This window comes from Cyprinus carpio, chromosome A14, assembly GCF_018340385.1.
Source record: "Cyprinus carpio isolate SPL01 chromosome A14, ASM1834038v1, whole genome shotgun sequence".
Classification (NCBI taxonomy): Eukaryota; Metazoa; Chordata; class Actinopteri; order Cypriniformes; family Cyprinidae; genus Cyprinus; species Cyprinus carpio.
This window is the reverse complement of record NC_056585.1, coordinates 27,804,302-27,816,748: the sequence shown is the minus strand read 5'-3', so window position 1 is coordinate 27,816,748 and position 12,447 is coordinate 27,804,302. Positions and strand designations below refer to the sequence as shown.

The 12,447-nt window shown below is 39.3% G+C and overlaps 1 protein-coding gene across 1 annotated transcript in view; it reads right to left on the bottom strand.

Annotated features, from left to right (window-relative positions):
- The window catches only part of LOC122147494, a 27,071-nt gene extending 18,756 nt beyond the window's left edge, over nucleotides 1–8,315 (bottom strand). Inside the window, exon 1 of the mRNA XM_042770469.1 lies at nucleotides 8,240–8,315. The gene's annotated coding sequence lies outside the window, so the exon portion shown is untranslated. The remainder of the gene's footprint in view (nucleotides 1–8,239) is intronic.
- Between the last annotated feature and the right edge of the window lie 4,132 nt (nucleotides 8,316–12,447).

Below are 12,447 nucleotides of genomic sequence, written 5' to 3'. Positions count from 1 at the left end.
TTCTCTTCTTACCCTACTCTATCTCCTGTTTCCCCTTTTTTCTTCTCTTCAACTCTCCCTCTTCTTTGGACAGCAATGTTAATTAGCACGCTGACGAACTTATTGTTAAGACAAATCCTTCACTTATACATTTCTAGCAACTTCCAAAAAATCCATTGCCCATAATAGTCCCACAAACATTTATAAAATTCGGCAGGAAGTCCATCCAATTCCTGGTACCCTCTGTGAGAGATCCATTCTCTGCGGCTGCGGTCCGTTCATTACGTAAGTTGTGCTTCCCAAAAGTTTTTTTTTTTTTCTATAGATAGCTCAGGAAGTCTGAAAAGTTCATGTCGCGGATTGGATCTGATCAACTCAGCAGAGTATAGTTCAGTATAAAAATCCACTGCAAGTCTACGCATCCTTTCCGGATCTGAAACAAGGTGTCCATCCTTATCTTTTAAAAACAACATCTTTTTTTCATGTTTAGTTTTCCGTTCTAAATCAAAAAAGAAGGACGTAGGAGCATCTATGTCTCTTTTTGTTAGAAAGCGATTTTTTATAAGTTCTCCTTTGACTTTTTCATCAAGGGTTAAATTCAAACAATTTTTCTTTTCAGTCCACATATCCTTCAAGTTAGGAGAAGCATTTACAATCATATTCCCTTCAATAATCTTAAGCTCTTGCTCTAAACTCTCTAATGTTTTCTTTAAACACAAAGTAGAAAGAGAAGAATATTGTTGGCAATACTCCTTAATAAACACCTTCCCAATCTCCCACCACTGAATAATATTGTCATATCTTCCTTTCTCAGTCTTCCAAACTTCCCAAAAATTCTTAAAATTTTCACAAAAGAATGTGTCTTCCAACAATTTAACATTAAAATGCCAATAAGAACTCTTATAGGTTTTTGTTATGAGAATACCTTCAACTGTGATTAGTTTGTGGTCTGAAAAAGAGACAGGAGTAATAGTTGAATTCAGGGTCCTGTTCCTCATATTTTGAGATAGGTAAAACCTGTCTAAACGAGCAGCAGAAAGTGTGTTATTACTAAAACTCACCCAAGAGTATTGTTTAACTAAAGGATTGTTTTCTCTCCATACATCTGATAAGTGAAAATTATTTACCAATCTTGCAAGACAAGTGGCTGACACTTGATGTGGTTCCTTCCCCATTCCTGTCTATTATGGAATCTAAGCGTGCAGTTCCAGTCTCCACCAAAAAACAACAATAATCTCCATCATGGTTTTGTCTTAAAAACTGTTCTAATTAGATGATCCTTATTCCTCCATGCTAAAATTTGGAGCATAAATGTTCACAAAATGAAATTCATATTAATGTATTCAGCTCTAAATAGCAAGAGTCTTTCCAGGTTTCCAACCTCATTGATCCACAACATATTGAAATTGAGAGAGGGCAAAAAACATTGCTACCCCCTCACGTAGATTATTCCCATGACTAAGAACTTTTTTCTCCAGTCCCCATAGCCCCCCGTCCAACTTCATTATCTAAATTACTGTGGGTGTCTTGCAAAAAAAAAATAACCTTAAAAAACTCTTTCAATATAATAATCTCAGAAAGAAATGCACGTTTTTCATATCCCTCATCCCCTTGTCACATTTAGTGATCCTACTCATAAGATCTCCATCAGAAAGAGAAAGGAAAAGAAAGTAGTAAAGAAAAATTAAAGAACGAAGTGAAACCCATCATGAGTCCTTTAAAACTTTCCCCCTGCGTTAGTTGCTCTTTTGCCGAACATTTTCAATTTTTGGTCTAGCAGATAGTGATATGTGTCTTATAAAGCCGAAACCTTTTCTGTTGAAAGAGCTCAGTACAATTACTCATTTTTCGGGCCCAAGCTACCAAAGAAAAACAAATTTTCTCAGAATCAGGAAAAAAAAAACTCACCAATTTCTACTCCTGCTTTCCCTTTGTGTTGATCAGAAAACTAATTAATTTGTTTCAACAGTGGTACAAATCATCTTTCTCTTACTCTTTTCCATCTCGACCACTGTTCGCTAACTCTCACAGCTATCTTTCAGTACTCTGAGATAAAACCATTGCATTTCATCTCCTACAATCCTCAATCTGAACATTTTTTGCCTGAGTCACTAAAGAGTATTTGCAGCACATCCTCTACACTGCATTCATTCACCAATCTGTATCCGTAGCAGCCACAAGCCCTCGCAGGCTTTCCAACAGTATAACTGCAACCAGGCTGATCATCCACTCACGCATTTAGAAACGAAAAATCCACTCAACCTCATCTTTTGTTTCCTTCACCTCCTCCGTCCACTCCTATCAATCTGCGCAGTTGTACCTTGTCTATTCCTTTCATTCGCTTGAAGTTTCTCCATTTTAATTCTTCAGTCGCTCCAGATGTAATCGTTAAAGGCCTGAGATTCATCGCGCACCTTTTTGTGGACCAACGAGAAGACGCTTATGTCCGACATGACCACAATCATAACCATTTCAAGCTCTCTGTGCTCGCGTACCACCATGTAAAAATTAAATCTTCGCGTTGTTTGACTCGCAAGTGAAACTTCTAATGATCGATCTTGGGAGCTTCGGAACATACAGATTTGACCTGTCGAAAAGACCATACATGATTTTTAGCGCCGTTTTTTTGCACACCTAATGGACTTCTTCTCATGGGACTTGCAATTTTTCCCAAATCGTAGAAGTTCTTTTACTATTGCATCGTTGGAAACAAACGGGGCGGGACAATTTGACAAATTGTGCGGGTTTTAGTAGCTGCGGGCAGACAGCGTTGACACCGGAACAAAAGCCTCTTTCACCCACAAGCCGTCCACAGTTCAAGTTATTCACTAACGCTTCAGCTTTCAAAAATAATACTACGACCGCTTTGGTGCATTCGCTGAGCCAGAGATTATTTATCAAAACACCAACCTTTTTGGTCCTACCCGCCACCCAACAAATCTTCAACTGTTTACAACAACCGCCTCTGGCACCAACACCTGCCACCCAGTACCGAAGGGATAAAAAAGCAGGCCCGTATCCTTGTGCCGGAACGGCTGCCCAGACCGGCAACCGGTGCGTTTTTTTTTTATTTTTTTGGACAATTACACGCAGGGGAAAGAAACAAAGTAAAAGAACGAAATAGAAAGAAAAAGAAGGGAAAAAAACCCAAAAGATGAAAGAATGCTCTCCAACGCCACACCCACGATGGCCCCTCGCCCTCACCGGGTAGAGAGAGAGCGAGAGAGAGAAGATAGAGAGAGAGAGAGACGAGAGAGATGATAAGAGAAGATGAGAGAGAGAGAGGGAGGAGTGGGTTCATACTTTAGACCGCTCACAGTGTCAGTTAGAGTCGGATGCTAACCATCTAACAGTTAAGTTAGCTTGTTGGACTAACAACTTTGTTTGTTTACAACAAGGGGGTCTGTGTGCATGGGTGCTGGTTTCATCAGTTGAAAACAGAAGAGGCTGCTCTCAACTTCCGGGATCAGATGTTTGCTAAGAGACCGATGCAAGCTTACCACACTTTGCAATTGGAGCAGGAACTTGCACACTGCTGTTAATCTGCATGGGAAACTCACGCGCCGTCAGTTATGACTTATCGCAATATACAATTCACAAATCAAAACAGCAACATTCATTCACAGACAATGCAGGTTTCTAGTTAGCTAGACTAGAATTAAACACATTACTTTTGCTATTCAATTGCATCCATCGTGCAATGACTACAATGATATTGCGATGGTTTAAGCAAAGCTTTAATTTTAGGGAGATGAGGAACATCCCTCAAAACACTAATAAAGCAATATAAAACTAAATCTCTTAAACATCGTTCTTTAACCTCAGTCAATTGTGCTCTGCGCTTTTACAAGCAATTTTTTTTGAGCCAGTAAATTTCTTGATCGAAGTAAAAATGCATTGATCGCTGTTCAGGGGTTTTCGCCAAGCAGTCTGACAGAATCGAGAACAACTTTTAGATCGGGAAAAAAGTCTCAACTGCTGAATCTCATTTCGGCACGTGCTTTGTAAAAGGAGTGAATCTTAGAAAGAATGGCACAATCCATATTATCCACCTGCGTGTCACTACTCCCCTCATATTCACTTTCTTGCTACCCATCAAACCATCCTCAGACTGAGATGAAGCACATTAGGTTGCTTTGCGACACTTTTTTTGTTACTTGTTGCAAATTTACTTTGTTTTTCCGCGATTTTCCTCTTAGTTGTTGACACATTTTGCCAACTTCCTGTCAATCGCATCAATATCATTACACAACAGCTTCCTTGACTCAGTTCGCGGTTTCACCCATTTAAATCCTGCATTTAAATCACTGCATACTTTCTGATTCACTTTTTACTCACTGTGTTTTCCAACGCCGTTCTCTGACTGTTAACTTCATTTCCTTCGCTGCACAATTTGTACATTTCCTGGTGGATCTTTTCGGTAGGAACATCACTAGTGTCGCGCACTAAACAGGCGCCTGTTCCACTACATTAGCGGCTAACTGGCTGTATCTGTTTTGTTTGTCGGACGCACGAAGCAGATTAGGTGACCCACAGATCCGCACCCACAAACACTTCATTGTTTCTGAAGTAACATGCGGTGTTATTCAAAATCATCCACTTTAAGCTTGAAAAATCAAGTTTAAATTCCTCATTACTCTTTTACAAAGGGATCAATTAGTACTTGTCTCGAAAAGACATTACATGTTTGAGATGTGGAATTTGCAGAACTGATAGGGATCATTTTTAATTGGAGACTACTACTCTAGTTTTCCGTGCCTTCCTAGCTCCTTCTCTAACATCATTCTTCCAGAAAAAAGGTGGTACATTTGGAAATCATTATCTTTTTTGCGGGACTTACTAGAGACAGAACAGGTGTAAAAGTACCTTGAATCACTACTGGGCCACTCTCAAGCAACTGGTTGGCTGGTTTGTCCAACACTATATCCAAAAAACTATCAACAACAGCACTATTCATTCTTGCAGCAGATTTAAAGACTCTCACAGTGTCAGTTAGTCAGATGCTAACAGCTAACAGTTAAGTTAGCTTTTGGCTATGACTACTTTGTTTGTTTTACACAGGGTCTGTGGCATGGGTGCTGTTATCAGATTGAAACGAAGAGAGGCTGTTCTGCGCCAACTCTTCCGGGAGTCAGATGTTGCTAAGAGACCGATGCAAAGCTTACAACACTTGCAAGTGGAGCAGGCAGAACTTGCGCATGCTGTTAATCTGCATGGGAAACTCACGCGCCGTCAGTGTATGACCTTATCGCATATAACAATTCACAAATCAAAACAGCACAATTGTAATTCACAGACAATGGCAGGTTTCTAGTTAGCTAGACTAGAACGCGTAAACCAATACTTTGCTATTCAATTGCTCACTTTCAATGACTACACTGATATGCGATGGTTAAAGCAAAGCTTTAATTTAGGGAGATGAGGAACATCCCTCAAAAACACTAATAAAAGCAAATATACTGCCGCGAGATTTTCTTCGTCGCCCCAGTTTAAATATCACTGCCAGTGGGATTTCTTCGCCATGCGTGGCCAATATCTTCTCTGCAGCTAATCTGAGGTTTCTTTCTTCTTTCGTCAGACTTTAGTTCTTCGGCAACTTAAGCATTTTAAAACTGTGAAAGTGGGGTTTCAGATTCAATATCAGATCAATTTAATATAACACTATTTAGTACATGCTGCCTCTGGGATTTCTTCGCCAGATAAATGGGACCTTATGGGGTTGTGCATTGCAACAATTTTGATTGAGATTTTAAAGAATCCCTGTTATCATTAATCCAAACACTGACCCTGCAGTATTCTAAGATTAATTTTGCCTCCGTGAACGGGGCGAGAGGGCACACATTAATTAGCTATGCTAATGGTTAAACCCACGGGAGATAATAGCTCTAGTTGTATGGATCATCAGTCTAGCTATACATTAACTTAAGGCCTTTAATTTTAAGATATGCGACGGAACATTCGCTCGCTATCTTCTTCACGCTAAATTTAAAAGAGGGTTTGAAGAAGGTTTCTTCACTCAATTTAGGGCGTTTTTAAAATTGCACTGAGACACACTATAAAAAGGTTTAGCCGTATTGTACAGAGGTCAAATTTGATTAAACGGCAGTTAACTTAAGTCATTAACAGTGGCTGGTTTCTCAGTGAGGAAACTCAGGAACTGTTAAGGCTCGGAACTCTCGTGGGGGTGTTATAGCCTACAACATTCACATTCACAAAAACACAGCGCTTTGGATAGTAGTCTTGTATTTGAATGAACACGCTATCAGACAACCCACGGTCACTGATGACTCTAGTCTGCTCACAGAACTAGGTTAAAAACGTTGCCCTAATAGGATTTCTCCACCAGTAATGTAACAAATTAGCTCAAAGTGAGCGTGTAACAGTAATTAATTCATAACGGGTTATTATTCTAACTACATTCATCTTCAGGAAATTACTTGTAGCATTATATCATTAATAAGTACAATAAAATGATTTTGTTCAGTGTCAAGCAAATAAAATTATTTCTCTGGCCACGAAAAATTATTCGTTTACTACTAATACATTGCTCCCAGAGCATGTAACGAAACCGGATACATTAAAGTGACCTCGTTCTGTGAGCAGCAAACACAGACAGAAACCAAGTGTGAATACATACTGGATGTTTATTAAACTACACTACAGGGGAACATGCAACATCAGGACTATTAAACACAAACATACACCACATTAAACATAGATGCCAACGCAAGGAAGGCATATGGACAGAGAGAGAGAAAGAAGAGAGAGAGAGAGAGAAGGGAGAGAGAGAGAGAGAGAGTGCGCACTGGAGAGAGAGAGAATTGTGCGCACTGCAGAGAGTGAAAGTGCGAGAGCAGAGCACTCACGTGCAAGAGAGTGGTAAGAGTTCATTGGCACGTATTTACTCATAAAACTAAATCCACAAGAACATCAAAGAATCATCTCATCACCTTAATTAAAATGGTGGAGGGGTCAAAAAGCCTAGAGAGCGCATCTAAATAGTTAACAAGAGGTTACTTGCATTGGTCTGTAGTTGCTGAGTAAAGTGTCCCGGTGCATGTATAACTGGGTAGATTCCTGTAGGAGGTGAAAACCTGGTCATTTTATCCATGGGTGACTGCTCCGAAGTGAATCAACCAAGTTGCTGAAAACTGCCAGAAGATTCGGACTACCCCCGGAAGGGGAGTGGAATTAGTCGCGAGGTGTCCAAGGGTGATGGGTGTCCTCAGGGAACCGCAGAGTTAAGAGAAGACTTAAGAGAGGAAACCTTTTGGGTGTGGAAGAAGGGTTTTTTTATCTGATTTCCCAGTAAAAACCCCCTTTTGGTTGGATTGACCAATAACAAGGCATATAATTTCAGCAGGAAAGTGTTTCTTTGTCTCAATGACACCTGATTTGCATATTTTATTGTTAACTGGTTATCTGGTAACCCAAACTATGGTACAAAAATGTATGATGCATTTTAGGCTCACATAGTAGAGATATTTAGCTAAGGGCAAACCGAGAGGTTTAATTAGGTACCAATAAAGAAAGGATATAACAGATACATGCAAAGATACATTCTTATGCTTGAAATATAGGCACACTTAACTAACACGACTAGAGAATCATAACTATGCTAATATGAGCTGGGAAACATACAAACACACAGGAATAGATCGTATACAGTTGGAATGGCTTATATACTGAGTTAAATGCAAGAAGGTTTTTTAGTGTGTGTGTGTATGTGTGAGAGCTGGTGCCTGCTCTCAGCTGGGCCCATTAGGTGTCTGGCATCGAGGGCTATCTAGTATCTCGGAATGTGTTTTTAAAGTTGGAGTCTCGGGGAGACCTTAAGGAAGGTCTGCTCAGTATCTTCCAGATAATGGGGGGGTAAACATTGCCATTAAGCACTCATATAAATGTATACTATGGGGGCCAGATTCTGTAATTTATATGCAAATGTCAAAAGGGCCTAAAGGAATCCCTACAACATAAAGCCCAAATGATTGTACATGATCTTAAGCAGATGCTACATAAGTTAATTTAAAATATAATTTGTGTAAAATATAAAGTGTTGCACATTTTATTGGTACAGAGGTGGATATGTGTATTTTGTAAAAACGTTAGCAACTTCTTTTTATCATTTACTTAGAAGCACCACAATTAAATTATCTTCATAAGGAATACAGAACAGATACTTTGAACACACTGAACAACAGTTAGACAGAAAACAAACCCATCCTTCATGTTTCCAGGAGTGTGTTTGTTAAACTCGTACCACATTCTGATGTCTGTGTCACTGCAGAGGTCAAACTAGAGGTCAAACTAGAGGTCACAGCTGCAGAAGTTGGTCCTGAAAAAAAACATCAGCACAGAATCAGCTGCTTTCTCTCTGAAACCCACATCAACACCATTCACTGCTGAGATCAAGCTGAAACAAACTCATGAACACTTTTCAAAAATTAAGAGAACTGACTGTTTTACATCGATCAGTGTGCTGTAGTTCTTATATATGTGACATTCATGTATTAGAAGCATCACCAGTAGGACAGGACTAGTCTAATGTCTTTCTGTGTGTGTGTGACTGACGTGGGTTCTTCACGCTGCAGCTGATGTCTCCATCAGTTCCCCTCATCCAGATCAATGCTGCTGTTTCCATCCATCAGTGGATCTCCATCTCCATTCAGAGTCAGCTGTAGAGGAGCTGATCCCCCTCAGAGGAGCAGAACACCCCTCATCACCCCATGGAGGAGGGGAGCAGATGATTGACACACTTCCACTGAGCCAATAGGAGCTGGAGGGAGGGACACATGACAGTCACATGACAAAACACAGGGAGAATCTTGTTCTTTCCACACTACTCATACTATTACTGGAGTCTGTAGTGTGTTTTACTGTGGGCATACAGGAATAAAAAACCTTAACCAGAGATTCAACTGATGATCTGCATGAGAGGTGAGATCTTTGGAGAACATGAGACTGGAATGAGTCTGATGAGAGAGTTTCTGTACCTTCAACAATCACTTTGAAGATCTCTAGATGTGTCTGTGCCGGCCCGTCTGAGTCAAACGAGTGTTAATCTGTAATTCCAGAATCTGCTCTGATTCACACGGTTTTATTATCACAGTCCCATTAATGACTGACACTTCAGGTCTGTTATTATAAAGATCACATTCCTTCATTCTGTCATTCTTTACTCTACAAAACTGGGACCATCTTGTGTGTTGTTGTTTATTTCTATTTTTTATCTGCAGAGGTCATATTTACTAGCGTCCACCATCAGCAGATTGAGTTTGTCTCCCAGAGCTACGTGTAACAGGGATCTGATTGATCAGAAAACTGCAGAAACGATCGATCCAGACCTGAAGAAAATACACACACACACACACAACACACACACACACACACACACACACACCAATTAATTAAAATCAGACACATATTACACAAAACATTGAGGGAATACAAAGTTGAACAGAAGTAAGATTTCAGACTCTTGATCTGATCTCCAGTTCATCTCAGTAACGCTCATCTAATTGTAGCTCTCCCACTTCCTATACTTTAAGGGAAGGAGTCCTGGATTCTTTTTTTGGTTAGATAGATCTCTCTAAATATTCCCTGAATAATATATAACTTTGTCTCAATAAACCCTTAATGTAACGGTTGATACTTCTCTCAACCAATAAAATAACCAAGCAAAAACGTTATATGAAATAAACAACAGATTAATTTGCTTAAATCAAATAGAGATAGGAAAATATAACGGCATAAATGCAACAAAATCAGTTACAACAAAAAAAGTTGTACAGCTAAGGGACACAATGTCCTAAATGTCACCAAATGAAATATATGGCTGGGAATTGACGAACTCAAGTTCAAAAAAACAACAAATAAGCTCACTCAAATGTCCCAATCACAATCAAAACCCAGCTAGCAACTCAAGTTCAAAAACACAAATTAGCTCACTCAAATCAATGTTGCAGGCCTGATTCGATGCTGGGGTATGTTGAGGCACAAAACAATTTGCCCCTTCGCTCAATGAGCAAACAAAACAAACTTCTGTCTTACTGGCGTTTGTTTGAGTCAGAAGTCCTGTGACGCACTTTCAAATACGAAAACTCCAGGCTGGTAGTCCTGTGATGCAGTTTCAAACTCGGGGGAATTTCAGTCCTTGAGAAGAGATTGAAGATCGGCGATCATATCCAACGTTGCCAGAGGAACCACTGAGAATTTCCTGGTATCTCAGGGCGCTATCTGGGATGTTCCTGGTTTCAAATTGGTAAGAGATGCCATCGTCGGGAGTTTTCCTACGACCTCGAACTCAGCAGTCTCTCAGATAAAAGTTCAGCGCTGACTCGTGAGAATCAACTACGCAGTTCTGTTATCCGATGGTACGAGGAGAAATTTCTATCTTCTCACCCCAAAAACAACTTTATACTAAACCTAAATCAGTTTCTCTTGTCGATAACTTTCACAGGCTAGTATCCTTACAGACTAGATTATATCGGACATGTTCTCTCTTCGCTTTCTATGACACTTTTTTTTCCTTCTCTTCCAGTATTTCTTCTCTCCGCCCCTTGCAGTCTTCAACCAATCAAATCTCAGAACAATCGGTTAAATACTTTTAACGGTAACAGTTTTAACATACATTTTTCCTTTTCTAATCAATCAAACTAAACTATTCACATAGTGAAAAAAATATACATTAAAACACAAATATAAAATATTAGAAAATAATATTAAAGAAATATAACCCAAGCACTTGAAGTAACTTTCAACTGACTTCAACTGGGCTTCATAATGCTAAACTATTTTCTCTTGAAGAACAATGTCGTGTGTGTCTCCTGACTTAATACTGATATAATTAACAGGATACTGAAAATAATCATTAGAGGTCTTCACGGGTCCAAAAACTGTGTCCGAAACCCGAAAGAGACCCGTAATTGTACTACACCGAACCAACCCGGACGTCTATTTATTTGAAAGCTGGACCCGAACCCGCCGCGAAGAAGACAGACCCAGACCCGTGACTGGACCCGATTGTCACATATTCCACCTTAAATTGCTATATTACAAGTCAATAAACCTGTTGCGAAAAAATACAACTTTTTGTCTTACCTAATTTGAAGGAGCCGTAGTCTCTCTTCCTGTACCTGACTGCCTGTGATGCATTACAATCCTTCGACAAGAAAGTTATTAAGTTAATGTTATTCCTCTCGTCCAAGCTTAATCCACTCATTATTTCAGCTTCAAAAGTCCACTTGATGTCCACGGTGACGGATGACAAATGCAAATGTGCACATGTACATTCTGACTCGAGTTAACTCGCATAATAACTTCGACTGTTTGCCCTTTTTTAACTATAATAACGACCTGCCGTTCAGTTGCCATGGCCGCTGACGTTATTTATTTGCTATCATCTCTGTGCTCTCTGCTCTGCGTCGAGTCTGAATCTGACCACTAAAACTTTAAGATTAAACGGTTAATTTATATTATTATAAAAATGGGGATAAAATGTAAAGCGCAGTTTTGGCGTTTAAACGCAATTTTGAGCGTCATATAAAAACATTCAATGTGACAGTTCACCTCAGATTTTGTTGCTGATTTGACATATATATTAAATATGAGTGTTTCCAGTCTGCAAGCATTATTACCGTGCGCGTGTACTTGCATTTAACTCTGAGTCTGCGCGCTCTGTTGGGATGACGGCAGAGAGAGAGATCGCCTTTTTTTTCTCACGCTTTTCTTTTCCTAATTTTACAAGTTGCAAGTTATAAAAAACACAAGCAGTGTCTGATCACGGCCGGTTGTTCTCCGAGTCAGATGACTCCGATCGCACGGGTATTACACACAATGTTAAACAGACCTGGGACCCGAAGTAATAGATTCGGACCCATCCCGGACCCGGCTGATCATTTAAAATATAGACCCAAACCCGTTCGGGTCTCGGGTGCACTGTGAAGACCCTCTAAATCATATTACTGGACAGATTTAATTAATACAAAATAACAGTTAAAATAAAAACATGTGTATTAATTCAGAATGTCTGTTTTACATTGAAATATCAGCCAGTCTATATGCTCTCATTCATCTTAATGTTCATTTAATTCAAAACTAAACTGTCCTGCTTTCACTGTGTACACTGTTTTCTTCCTAAAATGCTTTATGTGTGTTAACATGCAGTATTCTGATATAAAGCAGACGAAATAGTTTGACCTGCGTTTTCTCTCCAACCCCATTACACTGACATTTCTCTCTATATTAATGTCTTAATCTTTCTGACATCATATTTAACGAAGACATCATTTATATATAAAAAAGGAAAAAGAATGAAAAGATATGAAAAAATGAATAAATACATTTATAAAATACTAAAGCTTTTTTTTAGTATAAACAGATATGAAGACAACACACACTTCCTCTCACATTGTAATACTCCACTAACACAAAACTCTTAAGATGACTAGATCACTGTAAACTCTTAAT